This window comes from Helianthus annuus, chromosome 10, assembly GCF_002127325.2.
Source record: "Helianthus annuus cultivar XRQ/B chromosome 10, HanXRQr2.0-SUNRISE, whole genome shotgun sequence".
Taxonomy (NCBI): domain Eukaryota; kingdom Viridiplantae; phylum Streptophyta; class Magnoliopsida; order Asterales; family Asteraceae; genus Helianthus; species Helianthus annuus.
The window spans coordinates 97,775,749-97,788,712 of record NC_035442.2 but is presented as its reverse complement, the minus strand read 5'-3'; the positions used below and the strand labels follow the sequence as shown (position 1 = coordinate 97,788,712).

General features: G+C 35.8%; 1 long non-coding RNA gene and 1 other non-coding gene across 12 annotated transcripts; both read right to left on the bottom strand.

The window, feature by feature from the left end:
* Window positions 1–1,057: 1,057 nt before the first annotated feature.
* On the bottom strand, window positions 1,058–7,892 carry LOC110885503. 11 transcript variants are annotated; one of them, XR_004870646.1, is made up of 11 exons: window positions 7,805–7,892; window positions 7,194–7,711; window positions 6,745–6,957; window positions 6,543–6,631; window positions 6,125–6,313; window positions 5,282–5,385; window positions 5,021–5,084; window positions 4,837–4,911; window positions 4,691–4,744; window positions 4,562–4,606; window positions 1,058–4,082 (listed from the first exon to the last, which is right to left on the bottom strand). It is a non-coding gene; the product is annotated as an uncharacterized LOC110885503 (transcript). The 11 variants fall into 11 exon arrangements; XR_004870652.1 differs by having other exon boundaries at window positions 1,968–2,514; window positions 3,074–3,192; window positions 3,484–4,082; window positions 4,837–5,385; XR_002562269.2 differs by having other exon boundaries at window positions 1,968–2,514; window positions 3,074–4,082; window positions 5,021–5,385.
* Window positions 7,893–7,973: 81 nt separating this feature from the next.
* On the bottom strand, window positions 7,974–8,995 carry LOC110885504. Its single transcript, XR_002562275.2, has 5 exons — window positions 8,911–8,995; window positions 8,638–8,790; window positions 8,401–8,552; window positions 8,181–8,221; window positions 7,974–8,050 (listed from the first exon to the last, which is right to left on the bottom strand). It is a non-coding gene; the product is annotated as an uncharacterized LOC110885504 (long non-coding RNA).
* Window positions 8,996–12,964: the final 3,969 nt, after the last annotated feature.

The window sequence follows — 12,964 nt, the reverse complement described above, 5'->3', positions numbered from 1 at the left end:
ACAACAAATAAAAGTATAAAAATAACATATTTAACCTCTAAAGTATCCTCCTTCCCTTTTCTCCACCATAAATTTTTAATTCGGTTTCTTAAACTTTTTCTTGTTGTAAACTTCACACCACTATTATACTATTCCAGTACACCAGTATTTGCTATTAAATTCAATGCATTAAGTAGTTCCAAAACATACAAAAATTTGTATAAATTCATTTTAAATGCATTAAATAGTTCCAAAACATTCAAACATCAGCCCTAGTTCAAAAAACAAACAACACTTTCTTATTATTATATGATATAACATTAACAGGAAATAGTCCCCCTACTAAAGACATTTACACACACATAAACAAATCAACTTAAAAAAACACTTGCCTAAAATTTGACACAAATATTTTAATTATATAAATGTTGAACTACTAACACAAATATTAGTCTCACAATAAATTATATTATTTGTCAATGTTACATAAACTTTTAAATGATTTTTTTTTGTTTTGTTATGTTATTTAATTTATAAAATTAAAAAACTAAATAAAATTAAATTTAATGATTGATTAATCATGACAGGAGCTTTGTCCCACCACAAGCCAGTTAAAAGTGGACCCCCATGTCAAGTTGGCGTTAACGTGGCATGATAAGGCTTAATCCCCCACAACCCAATGTAAATGAGAGGCGCTAGTGAACGACACAATAGTTCACAAACGTGTTGGCAATTAACTAACTACCAAGGGGGTGGTGGTCCTTTAAAACACCAAGGTTGGGAAGGGGGAGGTCTTGGGTTCAAGTCTCATATACAACAGGGGATTAAAGAAATTAACAGTTCAAAAAAAATTAACTAACTAAAAATAGTTATTTACAATTGAAGTAAATAAAAAATATCGGATATGTTTCCATGAACCTACACAACTGATACTATTATATTAGAACGCGTTTACAAATCATAGATTGATTCTCGCTTTGGAAAATACATATATAGAAACGTAAAGAATCATTTAAGCTAAAAAACACTTGCCACATTGTTCTCTTCACATACATAACAATGCGAAAACCACAAAAAGTAACAAAAAAACATCCAACATTACATATCCTTTATTGTGCATTTCTTTACACAACATATTGTTTATCAAATGTATAGTCCCTTGGCATTATGCAACTAATTAATAGTATCAATTGACATTTCCACCACTTCCACCACTGTAAAGAAAAGTTCATTATCACATATTCTAAATCCTAACACACCTGAACAACAATACCATTAAATTATATTATTATCCAATTATCGATCTTTATTATCAACTTATACCAATAAGTGGCTGGTTAGCTTTTTATTCAAAGAAAACCTTGAAATTTCGGATAAAAAAAGCATTTGTAATCAACCCAACCGGGCCATTTTCAACCAATACTAATAAATGACATGTTAGTTTTTTATTTAAAGAAAAGTCATGAATATTGGATACAATGTTTCAAGTCGACCCATAACAGCTCGTTTCCAGTTGCTCCCATACCAATAAATGACGTGTTGGCTTTTATTTATAGAAAATATGAAATTTAGATAAAAAGTGTTTCAGTTCAACCCAACCGACGATTTCAAGATTTGAACTAGGGGTGCAAACGAGCCGAGCTACTCGCGAGCTACTCGAGCTCGGCTCGAAAAAAAGCTCGAACGAGCCGAGCTTAAACGAGCTCGAGCTCGAGCTCGAGCCTAAAAACAAGCTCGTTTAGTAAACGAGCCCGAGCTTCGCTTATCGAGCTCGAGCCGGCTCGCGAGCCTAATCGAGCTTTCTATTTATATATTTTTTTATTAATATATTAAACATATATTTATATAATAATAATTACCATTTATATAAATATAAAAAATATCTATATTATATGTAAAATAATAGTTATAATTAATATAAATTATTTAGAAAATACTAAACGAGTCGAGCCCGAGCCGAGCTCGAGCTTGAAAAATGACCTTCGAGACGAGCTCGAGCTTCAGAAATAAAGCTCGAATCGAGCCGAGCTCGAGCTCGAACTTTCATATGTTAAACGAGCTCGAGCTCGAGCCTGGTCGAGCTCGGGCTCGGCTCGGCTCGTTTGCACCCCTAATTTGAACCCTATCAATAACCGACCCACTTTGGCCTATTACCCTACATGCCTCTTTTTCCACATCTACATAATTGCAAAATGAAAAAAGTGACATACCTGTGAACTGAGTTTGTAACGACCAATTAAGAACTTTAGGAGGTTGTAAACACTTGAATATGCTGAGTCGTTAGACTCATTTTTTTAAATGATTAAGATATTGCATAATATAATTTAAAAACCAACATCAAGTTTTTAAAAGATTTACGAAAATGCTACCTTGATATGGGTCATGAATGAAGGAGGAAAGAAGCATACCCGAACTAATTGGTTATTCTTATACGGAGACACAAACTAAAAGGAAATCATTATGTGTCTGAGCCTTGGTTATTCTTCTTTCCTTATTGGTTATTCTTCTTCGGAGACACAAACTAAAAGTCTGAGCCTGCAAATATAAGCATTATAAACGTACACAACAAATATTAATTTCAAAAGGCTAGAGATTAAGAAGAAGCTAAAATTTGCAAAATGTTTTGGTTCTTAAAATAATAAAGATATTTTTTTTACCACGGGTCTTTTTGCCAAATTCTTGGACATCGAGAAGGAACGTGAAAGCCGTCACTGCCGTCAGTTACTCGAAACAATATTTTCGAACTAAGATCTGATTTTAGATCAGTGGGTCCACTTGTATAACACTCATAATTTTTAAACAATAGATTATTGCATCTTCGTGGGAAATGTTCCCAAATTTTTAGAGGGTTTTTTTTCTAAGATTAATCATTTTATCTCATCATATTTGTCAGTAGACCGAAAACACCATATGTAAGATGCTGAAGGCAAACACCTCTCTCGGTTTCTTAAAAAAACAATAAAAAATTGAATAACAGTAGGTTTCAATAAGTCATTACAAACACAACATTCCAGAAGCATGGGATGATTAATGTAATGAGTGACGTAAAATATAAGGATTTAAGGAAAGGAAAAATGAAGCAATTAGATTATACCTTTTGCATGCTTGAAAACACATATAATATTATGAGTTTTAGTCTCCCAGACTCGAACGCATCCTCTGACCCGACAACCAATTGAAGTCCATCCGGTGCAAAAGCCAAAAGGCATATAGCTGTATTGTTAAATTGAAAGTAGAGTTAATTGTCATTTATGTCCCCGTGGTTTGTCCATTTATGCCATTTCAGGCCAAATCTCAAAATTGTACTATTTCCCTCCCTAGCATTCTCGAAAATGCCATTTCAGTCCAAAAAGTTAACCACGGTTAAAAAGTTAAGTTTAATGAAGGGTAAAATTGTCATTTATAATTTAAATTTTTCAATTTATTTATTAATATATTGAATTGTGGGACCCAAACTTATTTTTGTTTTAAATATATCAATTTATATATGTATAACACTCATACTGCTATCTGCAACTCCGGCTGCCAACTGCAACTCCCGCTATCAAAGGAGCACTTCCGCCACTTGCAACTCCGGCTGCCAAAGCAACACCTCTGCCACCATTTTGCGATACAACTTTTATCTTCCCCTTTGACACCATCCTGCAATGCCGGCAACTCACACCACCCTTTCAGTGACACCACCACCACACCGACTACCACCAGCTCTTTGTGGTTTTGCTACATCTCTTAACTGAATTTTCATAGCAGGCAACTGATCCTTAATAATCATACTTCAGCAAAACAAAAAATAATTAGTTTTATTTATCAACTCATTGATGTAATCTTTTTTTTAAGTTTCAAATTATTCACAATAAAGGGCTGCGAGTTGTTGTTTGACTTCCGAAAAAAAAACAATGAAATATCAAAATTCAAAAAGTAAAATTACCATCAAAAGAGATTTTTCTTATACTGTGAAGCAATTAAGAAAGAAGGGTAAAAATTAGTTCCCATTTCTTGCAGTTTGGCCTTAGTTACCGGTACATAAGACTTCTGAGCTTAAAGTATGTAGTGTCATCAAAAAATAAATGGCAATAAGATACTCGCCCAGCACGTCCAATTTCCTATAAATATAACATACTATCAATTGAGTGATATAATAATCGCCACGGAAACCGCCTGGTGGATAACAGATGTGGCAAGATTGGTGAGCCAAAAAGGGTTGAATAACGGGTCAAATAAGTTCAGGTTGAAGTGGGTCAGTTCTAGTGCAGCTCAAAACAGAGCTGGGCAGGTTGGGTTGGGTTGGGTTGACCTGCAAATATTGTTCTGTTCTAAAAAATTGGATAACCAATAAGTTTGTTCAAGCTGAATTATATCATTACAATTGTAATCTATATCTTCAAATAAAAATTACTTTGGAAGTTGTAAGCAATTAAACATTACAGATAGACTTTGGGTGACCCTACCCATTTGAGTTGTCTCCCTTTTTAGCTAATTTAATTTTTGACCCATTTGAAATAAAAGACAACCCAAATCACCAATTCATAAATAAATGGGTCAAAGTTGCCACATGTAGACTGTACTGAATAATTCTACAAACCTGAACATACTCTTCCAAACTTTCAGGTAAACTGTAGTGAATTACCTGTAAAATATGCAAAAGAAAAAAGGAATCAGCATTTTTATGTGAATTGTTTTAAGATCTTGAATACTAAAGAGTTGTTCTTACAGCTCCAACGTTGCTTTTATCAAGCCCCATACCAAACGCAACAGTTGCAACAATCTTCAAAGAGAAAAGAAAGATGTTAAGAAAAGATACGGTATTTGTTTATAGTCCACTTCCTTTATACTAAAACGCTTGTAATAACTGTATACCACTCGTATCTTTTTTGAAAAGAACAACTCTTGTGTACGCCTTCGATCTTTAGCAGGGATCCCACTATGGTAACTCTAATGGCATTTTATTGTTTGCATCATATTGAAACAAAGCATAATGTCAGGCAAAAACACAAATGGTTGTCAATCATGTGACAAATTCCAGGGCATATTAAATGCTAACCTTTGCTCGGATATTACTATCATATAGAAACACAAATCGTTTGTCTCTAAAGGGTAAATAAAAGCTGCAAGGGAAACGGGTCAAGCGGGTTAAAAGTAACCTAAATGTACTTTTGATGTTTATAGTCTCAAATTAGGTTATTTTTAATAGCTAATATTGTAATTAAATTTACCACATTAGCCATTAAGGAAAACAAGAGTAAGATTTCATCAAATTGAACAAATCACATTCATAATTCCTTAAAAACAAACAAAACTCAACTCCAAATCCATCAAATAGAGTACACCCCGGCGGTAGTGAAGCAACGGGGATGTTCCGATAGTGACGGCTGAGGCTCTTCATGCATCTCCAGCCAGTTCAAGAACCTGTAACGAATCAATTTCACAATTACTTTCTACTGAAAACGAAACCCTAAAAAGTCAAGCAAGCAGGGCGTAACGTCTAAAACAGGTGAAGATGATGCAGAGGTTTGGTTAGGGTTTTCAAAGAAAGGTAAATTGAAAGATGAAATGCGTAGGGGATTAACATACATCAAAGAATCGAATAAGCGGCTTTAATGGATAAGAGAAAACACAGAGATGGAGAAGAACGAAAGCGGCGGTGAGGCATGCGAGGGTTTACAAAGAGCTTAGGGTATGTGAAAATATGGAATTGTGTGACGGAAGAAAGCGCTTAAAAATATAAGGGATCCGTTTTTTAATATTAGGTGACCCAAATCCTCAACCGGATCCCGCGTCCAAAAATTTGTATGTGTATTGAGAATTTTGTATAAAGGATTCACTCCCAAACTCACAAAACACCTCAATCATAGGTTGCCAATTGCAAACCACATGAACCATCTGTGAACTTTAGGAAAGATAGGGACCAAATGCAAAATTTTCGTAAACCATAGGGACCATTCGTGTACAATTTAAGGTAATCTTCAACCTAAACATTTTTCACATGGTAGCCTATCACCTTAGACTTGATATTATAAAAAGTTTAATGATAATTTCTCGGCCCAAGGTGATGGTTAACCAAAATAGAAATCTAAACAACGTTGTTTATGGTTTTATGTAGTTGAGTCAAAGAAAAAAAGGGTGCATTAGTGAAAATGATAATGACCTGATCCTTAATCTCATCCTCGATAGCTAGCTTGTTAGCCTCTTCTTCTAAAAGAGCTTTCATTTGGGATTTCAAGATGTATTCGGGAGGGAGAGCGTGTCTGTAATGACACTCTTTATTACCGTTTGGACATACCCAGAACCAACCATATTGCTTTTTCTCCATTGCATTGAGGAAGTGTTTGCAAACCTACAAAAGTAGTCCCCACGACTCAGATGAAAGATTTTTTGAAAAATCAAATTCCCAAAAAAAAAAAAAAACAAAAGAAAAATGTGGGAGAACACCAGGGCACTGGCAGTAATAATTTATTTCAATTATCATGCATCACCTTTTTAGCGCTAGATACAGAGCCAATATAATCCACCTATATGATATAAAGACTTGATATGTAATAAAGTAAGAGCTTAAGAAAGTATACGATGTCGGTTGGTTTATTCTGGTTGTACTCTTTTCCTTTTGATTCCACAACTTTTTCCAACGTCTCCAAATCCCAGTCCTCCATTGTTCCTAAGATACACATGTAGAAATTGATTATACTCCTTATCAAAGGACACAAATGACTAAACCATTAAAGATAGGGAAAAATTAAAATAAAAGAAGAATAAAATAAACGAACTGACCTTGATTGTGGACAAAATCCGATGATGATTGCTACATCAACTGAAGAAACCCTATATCAACCGTTATCGCCGTCATCGTTTCTCTTCAGACCACTCTCCTTTTACTTTTGCGAATTGCTTCTTCTTCTAAACTTGGTTCGGATTTGATTAATATCTTTTAATTCTACCTCTGACTTCAAATGAATCGGCAATTTAGTTGCGTTTCCGGTTTACCTATAGGAATTAGAGAAAATAAAATATAAATAATTAATAAATCAAATTTATATCTATATCTTACTATACACCATCCCTGTGTAAAGAATTGGCCATGCTGGAAACAAAGGTGGCACCTCGCTGGCCCATAGATTAATAAAAGACTGGGTTGATTAATAACATCTCAAAAGTATTTAATAACATGACATCACACAACGTTAAATTGTTTTTAAACTACAAAGTGCACATTAACTAACCTTGAAGATTGTCTTGAAGTGGTTATTCCGAAACACACATAGCTCAGGTTCTTTTAGTCCTCCTTGCAATGAATATAACATGCATGCATCAAAACAGTATCCTCTAAATTATTATGGAGTAACCATTTCCTCTAAAGAAACACCCATTTGTTTCTGTTTCTGAACAAAGTCCTGCATCCTGGATTTTGTTAATGAAAGTTAACAAATTTAATCACGCCTAATTCAAACACCCTTGATATTGGCTTGTATTCGGTTATCCTTTTGTGACAAATTTAGTTCTTACGGCGATCACTTTTTATTTCAAATAAGTTGTGACTGAATCAAATGGGGCCTGCAACCTATAATTTTACCCTTCCATATACAATCGGAGCTCGTAAAAATTGCCTTGCTTCAACCAAACCGTCTCGACCTTTTACCAGATCTTGAGAAAAAAACATCAAGATCAAAAGGTGGAAAAAATAGCATGCAACATGAAGGGCTATCCTCAAACACCGTTAGATATCGAGTTAATTGTTGGGCTGATTCAATGAAGACATACATTTGGTCAATGAAGACATTTATCAGATTTCATAACCAAATAAATAGTTACCAAGAAATTCCAATTAGATTACCTGATTAACACTTTCAACAAAGCAGTCAACAGCATAAGTTCCTTTGTGAGTGCAATGAAGCCTTTCAAATAGGATCCTTAGCAATTCTATTTGACCAAGACAACAAAGTAATTAGTATGTTATTCCCGTTGTTTGTTTGATGACTTATTGAAAAATGTAATGAACTAACTTGCCTCAAAGCAACACGATATTCCTGTCCAAGCTTCTCGAGTTCAGCCATCACACAATCAGTAATATTTGGAGTGCCTTTAGAGAACAAAAGGGGGAACAAAATTGATTAAAACCCGATACCAATGCAATAACAAATATGTATGATGCTGTTATATTTTGTATGTAACCTATATATTTTTTGACATATATATGATACATGATATACCTTGTTTGACCGTCTCTTGGCAAAAAGATCGACTCGTGACTCTACAAAAACCAAAACTGAATAATTTACACCCGACATTATACTCATCTAAATGAAAACAAATCTAGTTCAGATTTTAAAAAGATCAAACCTCAATAGGCATTTAATCAAACGCAAAAATTGCAAATAATGACTAACATATTTAGGGTTAGGATCAAACATGAGGCATTTCATCGAACACCTGGTGGGTAATAGTTTCAGTTCTGTTTGTTGATAAGTTGTTGTTCTACATGATCTTCCATTTCACAAAAAAACCTTGATTTTGATAACTTGTTGGTCAATATCTTCATCAGAATCTCCAGCATATATATTAAAGTCCAATGGAACAATAAACTGAAACAAAAATACTGAAATCCTAAAAAAATGATGTACTTTAATCAAACGGAATTGAACAAAATTAAGTGATTGATAAACTTACAAATCATGATGAGAGAGCCTAGCCGTGAACCGATTAAAACTTTTGTCGCTATTGCGATTGATGATGAAGAAGAGCGACGATTACATCAGAACATAATCTTCAATCGGAGAAGACGAAGAACAAAGAATGAGTAGAATGTGACATCGTATTTGGCTGTCGGAAATTTCAAAGAGAAAAAAATACATAAGAGTATAAATCCAGTGCTAGTGCTGGATGGATAAATTCAAGAGAGGATTTGAATACAACAAAGAAAGCAAAACAATAGAAGCATACCTCTGTTTCAATTGATTTCTCTAAAAAAGATGCGGCATTTGGTTCATTTAGGGTTTAGAGAAAAAGCGACAGTGAGAATGATAAGAGAGATGAAACATTAAATAAGATCCAAATCAAACTGATCCGACCCGGAGGTTATTTCGGATCCCGCGTCCAAGAAGATTTTTGTTAAAATCGTGATTGTAGAAGCATTTGTGAATTCCCTCCTAAACACTCCATCAAACCTTGCCACATCAGCAAAAATGCCCAAATCAAATGCCACCTAGCCCAAATCCATCTCATTTATATATATATATATATATATATATATATATATATATAGATTGTCACATTAGCATGGACTACCAATATTAACTCGTATATATACAATAAATTTATTTTTTTATTTTATATAGTTTTTGATTTTTTATTAAAAATTCTTCTACATGTACTTACAAGAAAAAGCACCGAAAAAAGTTTAAAAAAATAATTTATAACATGTTAACTTGAATTTTTAAGAATGTTCTCTAATGAACCTCACACTATATACATATGGTAGGATTTATACGAGAACCACTCTTATTGCGATAATCACAAGAACCAAAGTGAACACAACAAAATAAACCATCACACCCCTAAAAACCTAAAAAAGCCTACCCCTCCCCCCCCACCCCTCCCCCCCCCCCAAAAAAAATAAAATAAAATAAAATAAAAAAATAAAGAACCAAAAGTTATACTGGTCTTTGGTAGGGGCGTATTAAAGGTCAAAGAGTTATGGGGATAAGTTGAGGGGTTGATTAAGGTGTTTGTTTTTGGTGGGAGAGGCCCATCTCTCATTTGTAACGTTATTGTTGGCTAGGATTGGCTTCCTTAGATTTTAGTGATAGTTATGTGTTAACAACCTCCAGTCTAGTTCATTTCTCTCTTATCCCTATATTAAATCGTTAGAAACGAAATAAAATTTATTTTAGAATATGATTAAAAGGTACCAAAAAAACCATATGTGAAAAAGGAGATCTGGACACTTGTTGACATATTTGTTTAGAATATGATCAAAAGGTACCAAAAAAAACCATACATGAAAAAGGAGATCTGGACCACTTGTTGTGACATATTTGAAATACCATTGTTAAAAATATACAATAAATCATGAAACTAGTCATTTTATGTGGTGTGATATGAGTCGGGTTGTAAATGTGATTGATTGTATTCTAAATTTGGTTATACAATGAGAATATATACAAATTGGAGAATTATACAAGTTACCATCAACTATGACTAGATATAATCTTGCTTTCAAAAGGCTCACCTCACGTGCCTAGTGTCACGGGCCAAATATTTGAAGATCGCAATGCTATGGGCTGCGCTTGAACGCTTGGGTTACTGGCTAGTCATGCACTTTATCGGGGGATGGAGTCAGTGTCAATGAAGATGTGTACGTGCCTAGTCGTGCGTCTTGATGCGTACTAACTTCACAGGTACTCCTCTTGGTTCGCGATGTAACCTATAAGTGTTCTAAATATGTTAATCACCTAAGCTTATGATTTACTATGTATAAGTTATCCATCTTGTTTAACGCCTCTTCTTGTTTTTCATCCCGATCGAACTTCTTGTCTTTTTGTGTGAGGGAAGTTAGCGGTTGGGCAATCTTAGAAAAGTTCTCAATAAACCTCCTATAATAGCTCGCTAATCCCAGAAATTGTCGTACTTCGGTTGGAGTTTTTGGTGCTTCCCAATTCTTAATCACTTCTATCTTCGATGGATCCACGTGTATGCCCTTCTCATTCACCACATGCCTAAGGAATTGTACTTTGCGAATCCAAAATTCACACTTAGAAAACTTCGCGTAGAGTTTCTCCTTCTTTAGTAGTTCCAAAACGGTCCTCAAATGTTGCTCATGCCCCTCCTTCGTTCGAGAGTATATTAATATATCATCGTTAAACACTATCACAAATTTATCGAGATACGTCTTGCACACGCGATTCATTAAATCCATAAAGACCGCCGACTTGTTCGTCAACCCAAATGGCATAACAAGAAACTCGTAATGCCCATAACGAGTTTGGAATGCCATCTTTGGTATGCTCTCTTCTTGAATTCTCAATTGATGGTAACCAGACCTTAGGTCTATCTTTAAATAGAAGCTCGATCCTTGTAGTTGGTCGAACAAATCGTCAATCCTCGGTAGGGGATACCGATTCTTGACAGTGAGTTTATTTAACTCTCGATGGTCTATACACATCCTGAAAGTTCCATCCTTCTTCTTCACAAATATTACATGAGCTCCCCAAGGCGAGAAGCTTGGTCTAATAAATCTCTTATCCAACAACTCTTGAAGTTGTGTGGATAACTCTTGCACGGGTGCGGCTCCCGGTACAAGTCGATGAGAAATTCGACTTATCGCTATGGTGGTAATCACGTCAAGTCTTCGGGGAATTCTTTAACCACCAAAATGTCCTCAAGTTTCGGCTCCTCAACTTTATTATTGACCACATATGCCAAAAAGGCTATACAACCTTTTCGGCAACACTTTTGAGCTTTCATACAATTAATGATTCGCAAGGGTGTGTCGTGCTTCTCTCCGTGCATGATGAGTGTTTCCTCGTTCGCAAGCAGAATGCGAATAATCTTCTCGTGGCAAACAACTTCAGCTCGATTCTTGGATAGCCAATCCATGCCAACTACTACATCAAAGCTACCCAACTGGACATGTAAGAGATCGATGCTAAATTCCCGCTCACCAAGCTCCAATAAACACCCTTTAATGACTTCTCCCGACTCAACAAATTTACCATTGGCTAATTCTATCGAGTAAGGAACATCTAGCCTACTAGACTCAACGCATGGTATATTTTTAAATTCCATAGACATAAAGCTAAAATCGGCACCGGTATCAAATAATATGGATGCGAAATGATTGTTGATAAGAAATGTACCGGTGACCACATTAGGGTCTTGGCGGGGGTTCCTTGCTCCAATGACAAAGGCTCTTCCTTGAGCATTATTTTCCTTTGGGCAGTCCATCTTAAAATGATCCTTACTGCCACAACCATAACATTCCTGGTTGCGTCCATTCCCGTTCCATTTCGATTCCCGTTACCATTACCATTACCGTTCCCATTTCCATTTCCATTACCAGCTCCACTCCCAGTTCGGTTTCCATTCCCAGCGCCACCTCCATTTCCCGTTCCCCAACAATTCTCAGTTCAATGACCCAACTTCCCACACTTTTCACATTCTACCACACGACAAGCTCCTAAATGATGGTACTTGCACTTGTCACAGTTGGGCAAATTGCCCTGATACTTCTTAACCCCAGTATCATTTGCAACAACAAACGTTTTCGCCTCTTGAGGTGGATTGGTGTCTCGCTTCTTATTGTTGTTGTTAGGGTTATTGTTGTTGGTACGAGTTCCTTGTTTGAGGTTCGAGTGCTTCCTCTTCCTATCACCGAAAGACTCGACATGTGATTCTACTTTCTCAGTTATTTTCAACGACAACTTCTTCATTCTGACTGCATCTTTAGTGAGGCTGACAGCTAGAGTCACAGCCTGCGTGATTGTAGCGGGGTTTGCTGATGTCACCAAGCTTTGGATTTCAAGAGCTAATCCCCAGATATAACGTTCAATGCGCTTGAATTATGGCGTCACAAGATAGGGAATCACACGCGATAGGTCGTGAAACCTTTGCGTGTAACCCACTATGTCCGCTCCGACCCTGGATAAGTTCTAGAATTCGGTTTCCAGTTTCTGGAGTTTAGCTCGGGAGCAATACTTCTCCCTCATCCTTTCTTTCAAATCATCCCAAGACATTCCATACGCAACACCGTCACCCAAAGTTTGTACTTGCAGATTCCACCATGTGAGGGCCTCATCAACAAACAGGCAAGTAACAAAGGTAACTTGTTGATCCACGGAGCACTTGCACATCTGGATGGTTGAATCAGTTTTCACAGTCCAACGCACGAATGCCACTGTACCTCTAGTGTCGTCATAGTTTAGTGGCTTCCAGTGTAAGAACTACTTGTAAGTGCATCCTGAAATTCGCATAACCGCTTCATGAATGAGCAAATAAT